A 19764-nucleotide genomic window follows, 5' to 3' on the forward strand; every position below is an offset into this window, starting at 1 on the left:
CTTTGATACTAACTCTTATTCCTGGGCTAGACACATAATTTCCTCATCTCTAAAACATAATACCTATACCACATGGTTCCTGGAAAAATAACTATGAGAAAGCTTGTAAAGTATTTTGAAAGTACCTGGTAAATAGTAAGTCAATAAATCTTAGCTATATAAATTACTAGGGAATATTTACTAAGCAGCTCTTAGTAAATTTACTATGTACACAGCCTAAGTCTTAAGTCTGGGTACATAACTTAATGAATGAAACAAGAGTAATTTCTGTATGCAGAAATGGCAATCTAGTTGGCAGTCTAGATAAAAGACAAATGAGTAAATACAACTACAAATTTTAAAAGACTAAAAATATTTTCAAATCAGAATCCTCATAAGTGATTAGTACTCTGAAAGAAACAGAATAGTAGACAACACTGTGTGTGTGTGTGTGTGTGTGTGTGTGTGTGTGTTAGGGTGAAAGTGAAAGTGAAGTCTCTCAGTCGTGTCCGACTCTTTGCAACCCCGTGGACTGTAGCCCACCAGGCTCCTCAGTCCATGGGATTCTCCAGGCAAGAATACTGGAGTTGGTTGCCATTTTCTTCTCCAGGGGATCTTCCCAACCCAGGGATCGAACCCAGGTCTCCCACATTGCAGGCAGACGCTTTAACCTCTGAGCCACCAGGGAAGCTATGTGTTTTAGGGTAGACACTGTATTTTTAAAGGTTATCATTAGTTGTGTCATGAGGAGATGGTATTTAAGTCACAGTCTGTATTAATCTGCTGAAGATGCCATAACAAAGTACACAGTGAGTGTCTTAAATAACACATTTCTTTCTCATAGGTACTCAAGTCTAGAATTCTAAGATCAAGGTTCTTGCCTATTTGATTTCTTGGGAGGGCTTTATTCCTGGCTTGCAGATAGTCACCTTCTTACTGTATTCTTACATGGGCTTTGCTGCTTGCTCACCAGAAGAGGTGGTGAGGGGGTGGGGGGCAAACTGAACCTCTCTGGTGTCTCTTCTTAGAAGAGTACTAATCCTACTGGATCAGAGCTCCACTCTTAGGACCTACTTTAATTTTGATTACTTCTGTGAAGAATCTGTCTCTGAATACAGTCACATTGGTGGTTAGAGCATGAACATATACATTTGGGGGAAACACACACATTAAATTCACATTTCACCCCGGCACCCCAAATTTATGTCATTCTTGCCATAGCCACAGCTACAAAAGACTTTAACTCACTCCAGTATCAACTCAAAAATGTAAGGTCTAATGTCTGTTGTAAATGCCATGTAATTCAGTATTACTGAAACTCAAGGTACAATTCATCCTGAAGCAAAATTCCTCTCTAGCTGTAAACCTCTAAAATCAAACAAGGTATGTGCTTTCAAAATACATGTTGGTAGGATACACATTCCCAGTCCAAAAGGGAGGCATAGGAAAGAAGGAAGAAGTGATATGTCCCACACAAGTCCAAAGTCTAGCAAGGCAGATGATATTAGATCTTGAGGCTTAAGAATAATCTTCTTCAGCTGTATATCTATCTTCTGAACCCACTAAGACTATTAACTGCACACATGTTTCTGCCAGACAGAGAGCCCCACCCCTAAGGCACTAGGCAATAGTTACCCTCAGGATTTCAAGTGACCTAACCAAGGCTCCATTTAGTGGCAGCCTAGCTTATTGAAACTTATGAGGGCTCCACCCTTTGAAAATGTAGTAGAAGCAGCCTCTGGACCTGTGGTGGGAGTGGAACCCCTGATGATTGGAGAATCACCTTAAGGTCATTCTTCCCTTTTCTTGAAAGATAAGGCATACTCATAGCCAAGTAACTCTATGGCCCCATCTTGTAGAATATACCACATTATTTTTAACCACATCATGAAGCATGTATGATTTCTTTTCCCCATTCAGGGGTCAAACACATTCCTCCCGCAGTGGAAGCATGGGGTCTTAACTACTTGACTGCCAGGGAACCCATCCTATAGAATATGAAGTCCTACAGCCTTCCCTCAATTGTCCTGTCTTTGTCCCTTTCAGTTAAAACTGGCATTGTTTCTGCTCATATAATCCCATGATATATCTATGGCACTCCAGCCACATACTCAGTCATCTCTTCACACCAGATTTTCTCATATTCTACAATACAGACAGACTGAGAATTTTTCAAGCCTTTACGTTTTTGTTCCTTTTTCTTTAATAGTTCCTCTTCAATTATCTCTCTCCTCTTTCATTTTGCTACAGGCAATCAGAAGAACCCACATCACACCTTCAATATTTTTCATAGAAATTTCCTCAACTCAATATCCAATTTCATCATTCACAGTTACTTCCACAAAACACTAGGAAAGCATTTAATCATATTCTTTGCCGCTTTACAAGTATTGTCTGTCTTCCAGTTTCTAATAACCTATTCCTCATTTTTGTCTGATACTTCGCAGTTTGACTTTTAATGGCCATATTTCCACTAACATTCTGTTAATGATAACTTATATATTTTCTTAATGATGCAGGCTTTCTCTCCAGCTCTCCCTTTTTCTAAACGATATCTCACCAGAATCACCTTGAATATCCATATTTCCATGAACAGTTCCTTCTCAGCCATGTAGAGATTTTCTAGCATGCACCTCAAAACTCCTCTAACCCTCTACTCATTAGCTAGTTCCAAAGCTGATTGAACATTTGTAGTTATTTGTTGTATAAGATCATCCTCATTTCATGGTACCAAAATGTATGTTAGCTTAGTCTAGCTGCCATAACAAAATAGTACAAGTGAAACAAAAGAAATTTATTTCTAATAGTTCTGGAAGCTTAAAGTCTAAGATCGAGATTCTGACCCAATTTCCAGTAAGATCTGTATTCCTGGCTTGCAGATGACCATCTTCTTTCTGTGTCCTCATATGGCCTTTCCTTTGTGCTTGGAGAGAGAAAGAGAGAGAGTGAGAAACATTCTAATGTCTCCCTTTATCAGGTCTCTAATCATGTGAGATCAGGACCCTACTCTTAAAACCTCATTTAACCCTAATGACTTCCCTAAAGGTTCTATCTCCAAATATAGTCACATTGGGGTATAAGGCTTCAATGTGTATATTTTGAGGTGACACAAACATTTAGTTCATTGGATAAGAATGCAAATTCCATAACAAGGACAGGGTAAGAAAAATTCCACATATGCATTGGTATATTTCAATAACTGAAATAAGCCTGATGTGGGAAGCAGACTTGGTAAACTTGGGCAGGTATAAGATAAGGAAAGATTTGAATAGAATGATGTGATGAGGACCTTCATGTCATAAATTTTACTTTAGTGTTTTTGGCTGTACCACATAGCTTGAGGGATCTCACTTTCCTGACCAAGGACTGAACCCAGACCACGGCAGTGAAAGTGCCAAATCCTAACCACTAGACCACTGGGGAACTCCCTGGATTTTATTTTAAATGTGAGGGGTAAAAAAAAAATTAAGCCAGGGTGGCACTACAAGGCCATACGCATTTTAGAAAATCACTATGGCAGTTGCCTTGAAAACAGATTGATTATGGATAATCCTTCTATACAAAGATCTGATCACATATGGAAATCCAGCAAATAAAACACAAGCAAAAATATGAGCAAAGCACTTACAGAATTAATATGTATTATAATATATATATACTTAAATCCAGTGTTCTTGCCTGGAGAATCCCAGGGATGGGGGAACCTGGTGGGCTGCCGTCTACAGGGTCGCAGAGTCGGACACGACTGAAGCGACTTAGCAGCAGCAGCAGCAGCAACTTTATTAATAAAGGATGTGCTAATACAAACATCAATGTAATGTTATTTTCATCTCTTCAAATATGTATTAAAGGGGCCCAACCAAGATAAAAATCAACCAATATGTTGAAGGGAGTCAACATCAAATTATATAAAAACAGAGCAACCAAAAATAATGAGTACCTCCAAGAGATGAAAGTGGAGGTCGCTCTCCTGTTTCCATTTCCCAGGCAGTTCCAGTCCCCAGTGGTCATATGAGAACATCAAGAGTGATTTTTAGTGTCACAGTACCTGGTGATATTTTACAGGCAGTTATTTGAGCAGAGGTGCTGGTGGGGAGAAAAACTAAACTTTCTGAAATGGTCTAGTGAATTTCACGCAAAGAAAGGTAGCCACACTTAAATGCCAACAGAGCCCTAATTAAGGGTCTTAGACAAAAATGAAAGGAGCACATAGCAATCACCCATTTCTTTCATCCTTCATGGCCAAGAGACAGGCTTTCTAGAGCAAAACAAACAAACAAACAAACAAACAAACCCAGAAGTAACCACATTCCAGAAATAGGAAGAAAAAATATGTATGAAGAGGGAAAATGCTTGATCAAATGGACTATGAAGAATTATTGGGATGTTAATGACAGGGATCTGCCCAAGGCAGGCAGAAGACTTAGATGAATGGAAAATACTAACTTATAAAATTGATTTCCATTTTGTGGTAGAAGTTTGTTAATTTGACATTTGACAGTTCAGTTCATATTTGACATACTATCCTCAGTTAAGCAACATAGCAAAACCTAAGTGAAGTCGCTCAGTTGTGCCCGACTCTTTGCAACCCCATAGACAGTGGCCTGCACCAAGCTCCTCCATCTATGGGATTTTCCAGGCAAGAGTACTGGAGTGGGTTGCCATTTCCTTCTCCAGGGAATCTTCCTGACCCAGGGATTGAACCCAGGTCTCCCGCATTGTAAACAGATGCTTTACCATCTGAGCCACCAGGGAAGCTAACCTTTAAAATAGTTAATATGCTATAATTTCAGTTCAGGGAAACTATCCTAAGGAAATTATCAGAAACTCCAGGAATCCTCCATAAATTAGTACACTATTACTTATATTAAGAAAAGAGTGGAATGATTACCTATATATAGTTATCTACATTGTTTTTCAAAACATCATATGGACATGCACATGTTCCCACAATAAAATGACAAGAGAAAGTATATCGCATATTTACATAGTTTATAAAACATTGTATGTATATATGTATATATTAAAAAGAAACCTGATAAATATTAACAATGATTATCTCTGATAGGGAGTATCACTAGATAATTTTTAAAAATCTCTTTATATTTTTGAAACTTCTATCACAGTCATTTGTTTTCCTTCTTAATGGTTATTTATAAAATAAAATACTACTTTTCTCAAGAAAATGATTCAAACAGCATTGAGATATAGGAATAATGTATTTTATTGTAAGAGAGGCATTTCTGGGGATATTAGATAATTGAAAGTTTGCATAATTCAAGCCTAAAATAACTCCAGAATATCTTATTCCTATGGCAAAGGAAATGGAAAAATGCAGCCTTAGAATATAGACATTTCTAATCGCAGCACATATATCTCCTAGATGTGCTTTTCCCCCAATTATGTTTTTTAAAATTTTATCTGAAATAAAGGTATCTAAATTAAAAGCTTGACCTTCTTCATAGAAGTTTAACATACCTAATTGAATTCCAAGGTTTGTGTCACCTGACAGCATTTTTCTGAACTAGCGGTGATTCTACTATTTAATTAATTCTTAGGTGATATTGCTGCAAGATAAAAATATTTTCAGGTAATAAAAACATTGAATGTCAGAATAACAACACACGTGTTATAAAAAGAAATTCCTGGGAATTCCAATACACATTAAAATAGTCTAGTTTAAAAGATACACTGGGCGGGGGGGGGAGGAGGGAAATGGATATTCCTCTTTACCAGGTAAGGTGATGCTAACTTGTGGCAATCATAAAAACATAAAATACAGTGAAGCTGGTCTGTTAGTTTTACATTCAAAAGTCTTGATAATAAAAAAAAGTCAACATTTTATATACTATTGTTTCATAAAATGCAATTATGCTACATATATAATACCATACAACACTCCCCTCCACCCAACCCCAGCACAAACACATTTTCCTACCTTCTGTTCACAATCACATATTTCTCCCTAGAGTTAACCACTTAACAGCTTGTGTGGTTGCTTCCAGTCATTGATTTTATGATTTTATATGTGCCTAGCATATTATATTACCTATGAATAAGAAAAAAAAAACATTAAAATGTATATAAATCATTTTTCCTTTAACTTATGTGCTAAAAAAATCAATTCGTTTGTAACATTCAGAAAAATATATAATTCCCATGTACTCTATAATTGATTGGGTCATAGACAGGTCTTATAATTGAAGATTTAAGAATTTAGTCACAAAAAGATTCTCTTTAAAATCTGTCCTCCAGATCTACATAATTATTTCTATTTGTTTTACCTAAATATGGATAGAAATATGTTGATTATGCAATTACACAAATTCCTGTTCCTGTAATATTTCTCCTAAAAGTAATAAAGATGAGGAAAGAGAAAAAAGCCAGCTTTTCCTCTTGAGTTGATTACAGTGTAAAAAAATGTTAACGTAATATTTTTCTTGAAAAATAAGAGCCAGCTATCTATTGAGCTATAGTAATGGCTCCTTAGAAGCAATTAAAGGAAATTTATGGAAGATACATATATTGGATTAGAACTAAATTATTATTGTTGTGAGACAAGGGTAAATTTCTTTCTTTTTAAATAAGAAATAAATAGAACTAAAAATATCAATAAAAATATTAGCTAAGTATTTATGCTGCTGCTGCTGGAAAGGCTTGATTACAAATTTCTCCCCAAAGAAGCAATTTTTAAACTTCTAGTTCCACTACCTTAAAATGCTGCCTCTTTTATGTCTCTCCTCTTACATGGGAGAGGTACTTTTTGGCTTTTTTTTTTTTTTTTTTCTTTGTATAGTGGGATTCCTATTAGCAAACTATCAGGCAATTGCTATTTCAACAATTAATAATATCCTGTGTAGCCTTGTAATTTTCCACAGTCATCATGGTTAAAATGCAATGATTCTATCAACAAAGATGTGCTATGGGCAGAATACAAAATAATTGAAAGCATCCAAAGAGTTTCTAATGGTCAAAGAAAATAAGTTTAGCTATGGAGATGTTTCTTTATTATTAGAGATTAACATTGACAACAAATGCTTATACTCATTTTCTGAATTTTATATGATTTATATTTGGCTTGTCTGGATGGTTAAATAATTCAAATTGCATTTACTTTTTAAGAACTAGAAAAAAATTTAAAGAAACATATTTTAAGATATAGAAAATTTGGTACTTATAATTAAGTACAAAGTATTAACTATAATTAAGATTGATCTGGGTTGCTGTCCTCATGTTTTTCAATGTCAGCCCACAGTGGCTCACTACTTAAATAGGAATGGTATGCATGTGTATGTTTACAGTTTTTGTATTTCTAGAAGAAAAAGGTGCTTAACAGATGGAGCAATATTGAACTTTACCCAGAGTTACATTCATCTTATACACAAGTCTATGCAGCAAGCAAGCCAACTTGACAGTTTAATTCCACATTAGGATAATGCTTGGAAGGGTAATCCTATTCGCACTGCAGGATAAGGATGCCTGCGTTGTGGCTTTGGCCTATAAAATTGTTAGCTATAAATTCTGAGCTGGCATTATGAGCTTCTTAACTTTTAAACCAGCCTTTTCTTAGCATCCTATTGCCAAATGTAAGTTATTTGCCCCATAAATCCATCTAACCCATTATACTATTCTTTTTAAACTCATTTGGCAAATATACCCAAAGTAATAAAATCTCCTTTTCATATGGATTATCTTATTCTAGACATAATAATCATGTGTATGTAAAAGACACTGAATGAGTTATAAATGGAACAATTTTGTTTATGAAAGTAGATTTAAAGAGAAACAGAAGAGTTTTATTTTTGCTGTATTTAAGGATTTTAAAAAAATCAACTGCTCATTTGAGTCAAGACAAATGTTAGCAGTATTTTATAAAGAAAATCAAAGAAATGCAAATACCTCTTTGTTTGCTTAGTTTTTAGAAACAAGCTCTCAAATCCAATTGTTCAACTGTGTACCTAGCCTTTGAGTTTATATAACAGAAATAATTGATGCTCACGCTTCACCACTGTGGAATGGTCAGAAAAGAACAGGGAGAGGTGAGCTCAGGGATACCCAAGAGGAGTCTACCCGGCCTTCATCATTTACATACTAGTTGGATATGTGAAGTTTCAAGCTTACAAATGTAAACATAAGGATTTTTAAAGGTCAAACATTTTACTCTTAGCTCTTTACATTTCCAGATGGAGAAAAATCTGCTTTGACCTTAGGTCTTGGATGGAGTCTAATCTCAAAGTCTTTAGATTCTTCCCTCTCTTTCAGCTTAGTGCGACTGGTTGTCTCTGAGAAAAATGTTTGAAGCCTTGGAATACCAACCCACTTCCAATTATGACTATCTCATGATATTACTTCTTCTTCTTTTTTTTTTTTTTTCATTTCTGAGTCTGTTATTTTATTCTTTTTATTGGAGTTCCATTATCTAATGACATCTTTCTTCTAAACTGGATGCATGCATACTAAGTCACTGCAATCCTGTCCGACTCTTTGCAATGCTATGGACTGTTGCTCACCAGACTCCTCTGTCCATGGGGTTCTCCAGGCAAGAATACTGGAGTGGGTTGCCATTCCCTTCTCCAGGGGATCTTCCCAACCCAGGGATCAAGCCCATGTCTCTTATGTTTCCTGCATTGGCAGACAGAGTCTTTACCACTAGTGTCAGGTGGGAAGCCCCTTCTTCTACATTATCATTTTCAATTAATTATAATTTAGATTAGTTTGACAAAAAAAACCCACATCTTTTTAATATATGTGGTCACATGCATAATGTACATCTTGACTTATTAAATTTTTTAAATGAGACTTTTTTAGAGCAGTTTTAGGTTAATAGCAAAAATGAGAGTAGAATTCTCATATATCCCTTCTCCTCCCTAAATACACTGGCCATATTAATTTTTATTCTTTTTTCATTGTACTTTTCAATTTAAACATCACTGGATATTGTTTTCATATTTATATCTGTAGAAACAAGAATATTTATAATGGTTATCGCTATGTGAAAAAGTAAAAGTGTTAGTTTCTGTCATGTCCAACTCTTTGCAACTCCATGGACTATAGCCTGCCAGGCTCCTCTGTCCATGAAATTCTCTAGGCAAGAATACTGTAGTGGTCATTCGCTTCTCCAGGGGATCTTCCCGACCCAGGGATTGAACCTGTCTTCTGCATTGGCAGGCAGATTGTTTACCATCTGGGCCTCCAGAAGCCTTGTTATAGCTATAAGGACCATCTGCTCCCTTTATAGCAATATATCAGAAGTGTCAACTTCAATAGAAGAGAAAGCCTAGAGCTTTCAAATAAGAAAGATTTTTGCACTCTCTTAAGACTCAGTAGGGCTTCCCTGATAGCTCAGGTGGTAAAGAATCTGCCTGCAATGCAGGAGACCCTGGTTAGCTTTCCTGGGTTGGTAAGATTCCCAGGAGGAGTGATCCCACTCCAGTGGTAACCCACTCCAGTATTCTTGCCTGGAGAATCCCCATGAATAGAGGAGTCCATGGGGTTGCAAAGAGTCAGACACGACTAAGTGACTAAGCACACTATAGCACAGCACAAGACAGAGTAGGACAGTTTCATGATCTATTGGATGTTTGCCATGGCAGAGGGTATAGTGGCAGCATGCCTGGCATGTTTTTGCCAACCTTGACCTACTACTTCAGTATGGGAAACCAGACTTCTTTGCACAAGTTCTGTGAGTCATTTTATTGAAAGCAGAGCTTCCTGTATCAATATTGCAAACTTGTAATCATATGTTTTAGATCTAAAAGACTATCTTTTCTTCACTACTTGGCATAACATTAAATGGCTATGCATCACCATTTTATTTTATTAAGTACAGTTCTTATTTTAATAAATACAGTTCTTAGTTTATCATTCCATATGTGAACTTATGATCCACACAGTCAAAGGCTTTAGCATTATCGATGAAATAAAGGTAGATTCTCTGGAATCCCCTTGCTTTCTCTATGATCCAGTGAATGTTGACAGTTTGATCTCAAGTGGATCATAACAAACTGTGGAAAGCTCTTAAAGAGATGGGAATATCAGACCATCTTACCTATCTCCTGAGAAACTTGTATGTGGGTCAAGAAGTAACAGAACCCTGTATGAAACAACTGATTGGTTCAGGATTGAGAAAGGAGTATGACAGGGTTGTCTGCTGTCATCCTGTTTATTTAACCTATATGCTGAGCATGTCATGAAAAATATAGGGCTGGATGAGTTACAAGCTGGAATCAAGATAAGTGGGAGAAACATCAACAACGTCAGATTGCAGGTAATACCACTCTAATGGCAGAAGGCAAAGAGGAACTAAAGAGCTTCTCGATGAGAGTGAAGGAAGAGAGTGAAAAAGCTGCTTAAAACTAAATATTAAAAAAAAAAAAAACTAAGATCATGGCATCTTACTGGCAAATAGAAGGGGAAAATGTGGAAGTAGTGACAGATTTCCTCTTCTTGGACTCTAAAATCACTGCAAATGGTAACTGCAGCCATGAAATGAGAAGACAATTGCTTCTCAGCAGGAAAGCTAAGATAAACCTAGACAGTGTGTTGAAAAGGAGAGACATTACTCTGCCAACAAACGTCCATATATTCAAGGCTATGGTCTTCCCAGTGGTCATGTAGGGTTGTTAGAGGTGAACCGTAAAGAAGGCAGAATGCCAAAAAATTGATGCCTTTGAACTGTGATGCTGGAGAAGACTCCTGAGTGTCCACTGGACAGCAAGGAGATTAAACCAGTCAATCTTAAGGGAAATCCACCCTGAATACTCATTGGAAGGACTGATGCTGAAGTTGAAACTCCAGTATTTTGGTCACCTGATGCAAACAGTTGACTTATTGGAAAAGTTCCTAATGTTGGGAACAATTGAGGGCAAAGGAGAAGAGGGCATCAGAGGATGAGATGGTTGGATGGCATAACTGATGCAATGACATGAACGTGGGCAATCTTTGAGAGATGGTGAGGGACAGGGAGGTCTGGCATGCTGCAGTCCATGGGGTTGCAAAAAGTTGGACACGACTAAGTGACTGAATAACAACAATGTGAATTTATGTGATATAAAAGTCACTGTCTCCATCCTGTATGATCATTAACAAGGAACAAATTTTGAAATATAATTACATCAATGGTATTTAAATTTTATTTTAACTTAAAATTGCTAGGCAACTTACACTCATTAATTCAATTAATCTTCACATTATCTAAGAGAAATTATTTTTATCCAAGATTACTAATGAAGTCCAGAGAAATTAGTTTGCTTACACTTAGCCACCTGACTAGTAAGTGATAAAGACAGAATTAAAATCCAGGATACATGACTCCAAAGCTCATATTTTTAACCATGACATATGCAGAGGTGGTAAGAAAGAGGTAAGAGGCATGATTCAGTTTTTAATCTTCTAATCTTCTAGAAGAAGGCAGTCCTTAATTAGACTGCTCTTTGTTACTTCAGAATGTCTCCCACATGTTTGTTTTATTGATTGCTTTTGTTCAATGCAGAGCTCATGACAGCTGAGAGTCCTAGAACAAATCTCACTGGGACCCTGATATTTTTTTTCTTCCAGATATTTTTAGGGTGTGCACATTAATCAAATGTATTATTTTTTGAAATAATTTTGAGCACAACAGGCTGTGTAAAAACTAGTTTAAAAAAAGTTAAATAAGTTATCCTGTCTTAGACTATTTACTGCCATTGTTTCAGAATTATAGGCAAGGTACAAGAAGAATCTGCCTAGTATGAAAGTATATCAACTTTTTCTCTTGTTTTGTCAAAAAAGATGTTCTGTACTAAGATTATCATCAGATTTTTATAACTGAGTTTGTTTTCTTTGTTGAGCTAGGTCTATGAACAGAAAAACAAAAAATAAAAATAGCAATCACAGTGTACAAGAATGGCACCTCCTTTCAACTAAACAAGTTATTTTAGACATTGCCTATATATTAGAATTTCCCTGGAAACTGTAGAAAACACCAAGGCACAGATTCTACCACCAGAAATTTTTATTTAATTGTTCTGTGATAGAGTTTGAACATTACTTTATTATTTAACCATTGCATACTTTTTAAATCTACTTTATTTTTATATAATGTACATATGATGAAATGTACTCATTTAAAAATTTTAGTTCTTATGTTTAAAAATGTCAGTATCTGAAAAAAAAAGTTAGTATCTGTATAAACACAGCACATCAGGAAATACAGAATTTTTATTTTCCATTACTCCCTAAATTCCCTTATGCCATTTTGCACTAAACCTGCCCATCTATCCCTGACTCCAGGCCATCATAGACTGGCTCTCAGTCACCACAGATTAGTCTTACCTGCCCTAAAATTTTACATTAATAGAATAATTCAATATGTATCATTTTTTTGTACCTGGCATTTTTGTTGTTGTTTAGCAAAATGCTTTTGAGGTTTATCCATGTTTTTGTATATATCCATATTCTTTCCTACATAGTATTATATTGTGAGTTTATGCCATATACATATATATATATATATATATATATAAATATACCAAGGACTGAATGTATATATGTATGGAGATTGGTTCTAGGATCCCTGCAAATATCAAAATTCATGGATACTCAAAATCCTAGTGTAAAATGGTATGTCATTTGCATAAAATCTACACACATCCTTTGTAAACTCAGTGTAAATGCTTTGTAAATACAACGTAAATAGTTGCCATTGTTAAATTCCGGTTTTGCTTTTTGGAACTTCTGAATTTTTTTAAAAATATTTTAAGCCATAGTTGGATGAATTCACAGATGTGGACCTTGTGGAATATGAAGAACCAACTCTACAGACATATAAATATTATATATATATATATATATATATATATATATATTATGCCTTGTGTTTTCTGAGTTCTTTTTAAAAATTTTGCCTACCCTGTCTATCCTATGTTGGGGCAAATATTTTCTTATATTTGTTTTAGAACTTTTACAGCTTTAAGTGTATTATCCCATTTGAGCTAGTAACTGTGGAAAAAGCAAATGGTTAAGATACACTTCTTTGGATATCCATTTTACCACTATTTAGTCAAATGATTATTTTTTGTCCATGGCAGCACTGTGAAAAATCAATTAACATGATTTGGGAAAGGTTTATTTTTTTAGTGAATTGAACAGATGATGGGTGTATATTTGTGGAGGTGAATAGTAAATTTATCTACTCTTTGAGTTGTTTCATTTGATCTTGTTAGGTAGGTAGAATAGGGAAAAGGAGTCCAAAATGGCAGTGGTTAAAAGATAAGGAAGGGAAAAGCCCATGAAAATAGAACAAAAGAAGGTCCAAGGACCTGAGTGAAGACCTCAGGTAAAACAAACAACACTCCTGGCTGGCCCAATTTACATAGGACAAGCCCAGGGAGAGATAAACATATAAATAGAGGAGCCAAAGCTAGCTGTCTCTCTCTCTCTCTCTCCTGTGCTGGGGCGCTCTTCTCCTCGTGTCTTTGGATCCATGTGCCCTCATGCCTTGAAGATGGATTTTCCTGCTATCTTCTAAATAAAATAGAGCTGTAACACTGATTTGTCTAAGAGCTATAACATGGTCCATTCAAGACCTGAGAGCTATAACACGGTCTATCCATGACCTGAGAGCTATGACACGCAGAGGGGGCTTTAATGCCAGTCACTCCAAATCTTTGTTGTGATGAGACAAAGAACCGAGGAACATACACTTGGGTGACAATCATTAAGTCTATCCTTAAGTGAATACCATACCACTTGATACCTTAAGAATGTGTCTTAAAGTGTATTAGCATAATTCTTTCAATTTTTTTTCTATTTCATTTTTAGTTTTTCTATGACTTTTGTAGTTCCTACAAATGTTAGAGTCAGTTTGTCAGCTTCTACTAAAACAAAATAAAAAAAAAAAAAAAAGAGAGAGAGAAAGGTTCAGGGGCGTTTTTTTTTTTTTTTTTTTTAACTGAGATTATGATGACTATATAGACTCATTTGGAGAAAACTAAACCTTTATGGTATCATTTATTTCAATCCATGAAATTGGTTTGTCTCTCCACATTTTGAATAGAGTTAAATTATTTTCATAAATGTTTTGTAATTACTAGTATACTGTTTTTTCATATATGACATTGAATTTATTCAAAGTTATTTTGTGACATTCATTTATAAAACACCACACAATCCCCAACCCAGTGGCACATTGCTCTTGGGTATTAATTTGGCTCTGAGAGAAGCAAGGATTAGCTAAAGAAATAGAATCCTCAAGTTTCAAAGAGTTGAGAGTATCACGTTCTGGCACATCTGCTGATTTTATGTCTAAGGACTGTGGTTTTAGAAACTTTAGATATCTACAAAAATGGCAAAATATTACTAAACCACCTAAAGTTACAAAGTGTATTATGGGGGACATTCCAACTATACAGGATCATTCAAGTGAACAAGGATTTCCAAATCAAACAGAATGGGATTCCTGTTTTAATTGGCATGCAGAAACCTACAAAAAAACTTGAAAATTCCTAGTTTTGTTGGAAGTTTCATTACAAAAGACTAAAGAAAAAATAAAGACACAGGAGGCACATAAAGCAAGAGATCATAAGACTGATATGACTTTTGCTATTGCCCTCTATCTTTTGCAACCTGAACATTTAGTCTACTAATTCTCTATATGAATTGCTTTTCCACTCTGAAGAGACTGTGAGACTATAAACAAAAGTCAAAGATTGCCACGCCAACTCCAACACCCCCGTATCTACCCTTGAAGGCAGGCTCTTTTAGGATTGATGGAACTCTGAAGAATTCTCTGGTAAAATGCTACCAGTTATTCCCTCAAACAGGCAAAGAGAAACTAAAATTAAAATTAATGGGAAATTTGCCATATTCTAGTACTCTCTTCTGCAAACTTATTTACTCTGGAGTCTGCAGATGGGATCCAGAGAAAATTGGCAAAGGCCAGCAAAGGATGAGAATTCTTACCAGCATCAGCTGTCCTAGATCTCTGTAGGGTCTAGTTGAGAGAGAAAGATAAAAAATTTGCATTACTCCTTATTGATTATCAATCCTTTTACCTCCTAGGGACAGTTATTGCCTTCTTGTTTGTCTCATTTTGTATCCTAAGAACTTGGCTTGGCTTTTTCCTGCCTGGGACACACAAGTTTTTGGTTCTTTCATATGCAGGCAGCTCAACTGTCAGGCTGGGGGCCTCAAAATATGGTTGGACAGAAATGTAGGTTGCACCCCACTTGGGGCTAGATATTGCCAAGCAGAACTGGGTGTGCAAAATTCATAGCTGCAGTCCTACTGACTATTGTCAACTCTCAGGGAATAATTTTTCTTTTGTTGGGCTGTCTTTGAGAATGACTCTGAATCTTGGGAAGATAGTAGCTTTTGCACCCTCTTTGGGGATGCCTCTTGGCTTCCCAGGTAGTGCAGTGGTAAAGAATCTGCCTGCCAATACAGAAGATGCCTGAGATGCAGGTTCAACCCCTGGGTCAGGAAGACCCCCTGGAGCAGGAAATGACAACTTGCTCCAGTATTCTTGCCTGGAAAATTCCACGGACAGAGGAGCCTGGTGGGCCTATAGTCCCTGGGATCATAAAGAGTTGGACATGACTGAGCATGCACGCACTTGGGCCCATGAAGTCATTCAATACTCCAGGAATATTTACGGTTGTCTCAGCTGAAATCTCACAACGTATTTGGAAGGATATATTTTTCTAAGTAATTCTGTGATCAGAAGTTGGCAAAATTGAAAACTAACATTCAGATCTTGATAGGAATTTGTTTAAAGGTCTTCTTTCTTAAGCTAAATGAAACTCTTTAAACAAAGAGAAAGGAAAACATTTAAAAGAAAAATAGCTCTGAATCTAGAATATAGGAATCTTTTGATTTGTAAATTGAAAATCTTCTCCCTGATATAAAGATGCAAACTGGTAGTAATGTTCTTCGATGGATGGATCAGTCCCTGATATTTCTGTAGCATCTTAACTCCTGAGAAATTAAAAGCAACTGTTCTACAAATTGAGGACATCTTGTAAAACTTGTCTTACAAATTGAGTCTTTAGAAGAATAGAATAAGTTCACCTGTCCTTTTGACCAGTCCCCAAACCTCCCCTATTGATCTCAAATATTTGTAGGAATTATAAAAATTCTAGATTTAGTAAACAAAAATCTGTCTTGTAGGAATTCACAGTCTTTCTCTGTGTCTTTGCAAATGTGAATATTTTACCCCATCTTCTCTAAGACCTGAGGGCCATTTCTTTGAAATGTAAACTTCAGGGAAGTAATTTCTCAGAAGAAAGAAATTGGGAAAGGATATTTGAAAACTGGGTGAGTGAAAAACCTTAAAAGTCTTCTCCACAAATATTATTTAAAAGTTTAAAACATCTGAGCAGATAACCTTAACTTATTCCATCTATCAGCAATATCATTTGGATTCAGCTGTTCTTTTTCAAACTATTGAGTTTTGCATTATCATACCCAATTCATGGCTAAACATTTAAAACAAATTTTTAAGATCTCTGTGTTTGTCTGTATATTTATGTATGTCTTTGGATACATATTGTAAATGTATGATTTTTTTTCTACCTTTGGATAAGTCTATGTAAAGAGCTCTGTTCAAGTTCACAAGATAATCTTCAGTAAGTTGTTGGTGTCATTAAAATATAGGCCTGTCTTTAGAGTCTTCAGCATTGAATATAATACTTGTATTTTACTTATATTAACCAAAAGACCCTGGAGGAAGGCATGGCAACCCACTCCAGTATTCTTGCCTGGAGAATCCCAACAGAGGAGCCTGGCAGGCTATAGTTCATTGGGTTGCACATGACTGAAGCAACTTAGCACAACCACAAGTCAAATAAGCTTATGTTTTTTCTGCTACAGAATTTGTCAGCAGGAAAGATAATTGAGGTGATGGTTAGCTGTTTAATGTCTAATGAAAATGCCATGAGTATTCTAAACATAATTATTGTGTGTATGTGTGCTCAGATGTGTCCAGCTCATTGCCAACCCAAGAACTGAAGTCCCCTAGGCTCCTCTGTCTGTGGGATTTCCCAGGCAAGGATACTGGACTGGGTTACCATTTCCTATTGCAGGGGATCTTCACAATAGAGGGATAGAATCCATGCTTCTTATATCTCCTGCATTGACAGGCAGATTCTTTATCACAGTATCAGCTGGGAAGCCCAAATATAATTATTAAGAAAAATAAACAGATGTAAGATAAAAGTGTATAAATGGATTTTTCAACAGTAATTATTCCTTATGGTATGTGTACTTAAAAAACAGTTTCCAATATCTTTTTGGTAACTTGCATGCTTCAACTTATATTCAGATAAATTCAATGATAGATATTCATTGAATATCTAAATCATTTTCAAATAACATAAAATAATGGAACATTAATTACTGAACTTAGATTTATCAACTTCTGGCTTCCTTTTACAAAAGAACTAAAAGTATTTGGGTACATTAGTAAACACATTTGTACCACGTTGAAAAATTTAGAAGAAAGAATATACTTATAGAAATTCTGAAATGTATTCATAAGATTATTAATCCGCAGAATGGTAGTGTGAGAGTTTACACATTGCTTTCTTTTTAGTTTTCACTAGAAATCAAGGATTCTAAGGGTTACAGATTTTAATTAAGATAGATAAACTACTGGAAGGAATAAGGGAAACATGTCTGTACAAGGGGATTAGGTTGTGTTTTTGGTAAGAAAAGGTGTGTGGTATGAAGATGTATTTTTTTAAAGGGGAAAAGAGAGTAACTTTTTCCTAGAGTAAAACAACTGATTTTTCCAGAAAGCGAAAGATAGAAAAAGGTAGAACATATAAACAGTTGTAGAATGTTTGTGAAAGGACATCTTGGTAAGAAATTTTATGTGTGCTCAAACTGAGCAAAATTAGAATGGATATATTTCAGGCTATGTTATTTTAATATCAAAAGTACACTGGTGCAAATTTAGTATTTGGTTTTATCTATGTTTTATTAGATTATCAATCTGCTCTTAATTATAAATTGTAAACAAAGGTTTTCTCTAACTTTTAAGTAATCTTCCCAGAAAGCAGAGATTCTGTGTCTTATCAAAATAGTTTACTGTCCTTCATGTTGTCTTTATCAGGTCTTTGGTTACATATGAAAACTTAGTCTTCTTAATATTAAAAGAGCTAAGGCTTTTTACAATGATGTAGTATTCTGTATTTGTTTTCAAAGTCTTTAAATTTTATTTTGATTAAATAAATTTTTTGTGAAACTCCCTCCAAATCAAATTCTAAGTAAAGTCTTTTTGCATTGAACTAACTGGGATTTTTCAGAGTCCTTGGAACATCTCAAATGATTTGTCCTCTCTTTTTATAAAAAGAGAAATGTTAAACTAATTAAGCTTATTTGATATGTTAAGTGACATAGGAATCACTGTCAAATAAGTGATGTTTAAACTTTTTAGGTTATATTTGTATCTTATTAATATCAGTGTTATAGAAATTGTATAAGATTTTTAAAAATCTAGTATGTCCTAGTATAATTTTATTAGCCATAATTCCAATTGTCATTTAAAATGTTGTGTGTTACAAAAAGTAACCAACATTCTTTGTCAATTTCAGTATAATTAACTCTCATCAGATCTTTAACCATAAACTTTAAATCTTTTGTCATTTATAAACACTTATTGTCTCATTCTAATGTTTTTGCAAAAGTAAGAGTCATGGAAAGGAACTTACCAGTGTCTTGACACTGACATTGCTGCCAAATTCAATTCAATTCAGTTCAGTTTAGTCACTCAGTCATGTCCAACTCTTTGTGACTCCATGGACTGCAGCACACCAGGCCTCCCTGTGCTTCACCAATCCCAGAACTTGCTCAAACTCATGTCCATTGAGTCACTGATGCCATCCAACCAGCTCATCCTCTGTCCTCTTCTCCTGCCTTCAATCTTTCCCAGCATCAGGGTCTTTTCTAATGAGCCGGCTCTTAGCATCAGGTGGCCAAAGTATTGGAGTTTCAGCTTCAGCCTCTGTCCTTCAAATGAATATTCAGGGTTGATTTCCTTTAGGATTGACTGGTTTGATCTCCTTGCTGTCCAAGGAAATTTCGAGTCTTCTGCAACACCACAGTTCCAAAGCATCAATTCTTCAGCACTCAGCTTTCTTTAAGGTAGAACTCTCACATCCATACATGACTACTGGAAAAACCATAGCTTTGACTATACAGACCTCTGTTGACAAAAAACGTCTCTGCTTTTATATATGCTGTCTAGGCTAGGTCTAGGAAGACATAGCCTTGTCCCTAGGACGTTTGTCGGCATAGCAATGTCTCAGACTTTCAGCACACTCTCTAGGTTTGTATTTTTTTCTTCCCTTGTGGTTCAACTGGTAAAGAATCCTCTTGCAATGTGGGAGAGCTGGGTTTGATCCCCAGGTTGAAAAGATCCCCTGGAGAAGGGAAAGGCTACCCACTCCAGTATTCTGGCCTGGAGAATTCCATCAACTGTATAATCTATGTGTTTGCAAAAAGCTGGACATGACTGAGCGACTATCACGTCATGTCGCTTCACTTCACTTCACTTCACTTCACTTCACTTCACTTCACTTCATTTCACTTCACTTCACTTCATTTCACTTCACTTCACTTCCCTTCCTGGCAGGAAGCAATTGTCTTCTGATTTCATGGCTGCAATCACCATCTGCAATGATTCTGGAGCCCAAGAAGAGGAAATTTGTTAGTACTTTCACATTTTCCCTATTTACCATGAAGTAATGGAGCCAGATGCCATGATCATAGTTTTTTTAATAGTTAACCTTAAGTGGGCTTTTTCAC

The sequence above is a fragment of the Capricornis sumatraensis genome, chromosome 17 (assembly GCF_032405125.1).
Source record: "Capricornis sumatraensis isolate serow.1 chromosome 17, serow.2, whole genome shotgun sequence".
Classification (NCBI taxonomy): domain Eukaryota; kingdom Metazoa; phylum Chordata; class Mammalia; order Artiodactyla; family Bovidae; genus Capricornis; species Capricornis sumatraensis.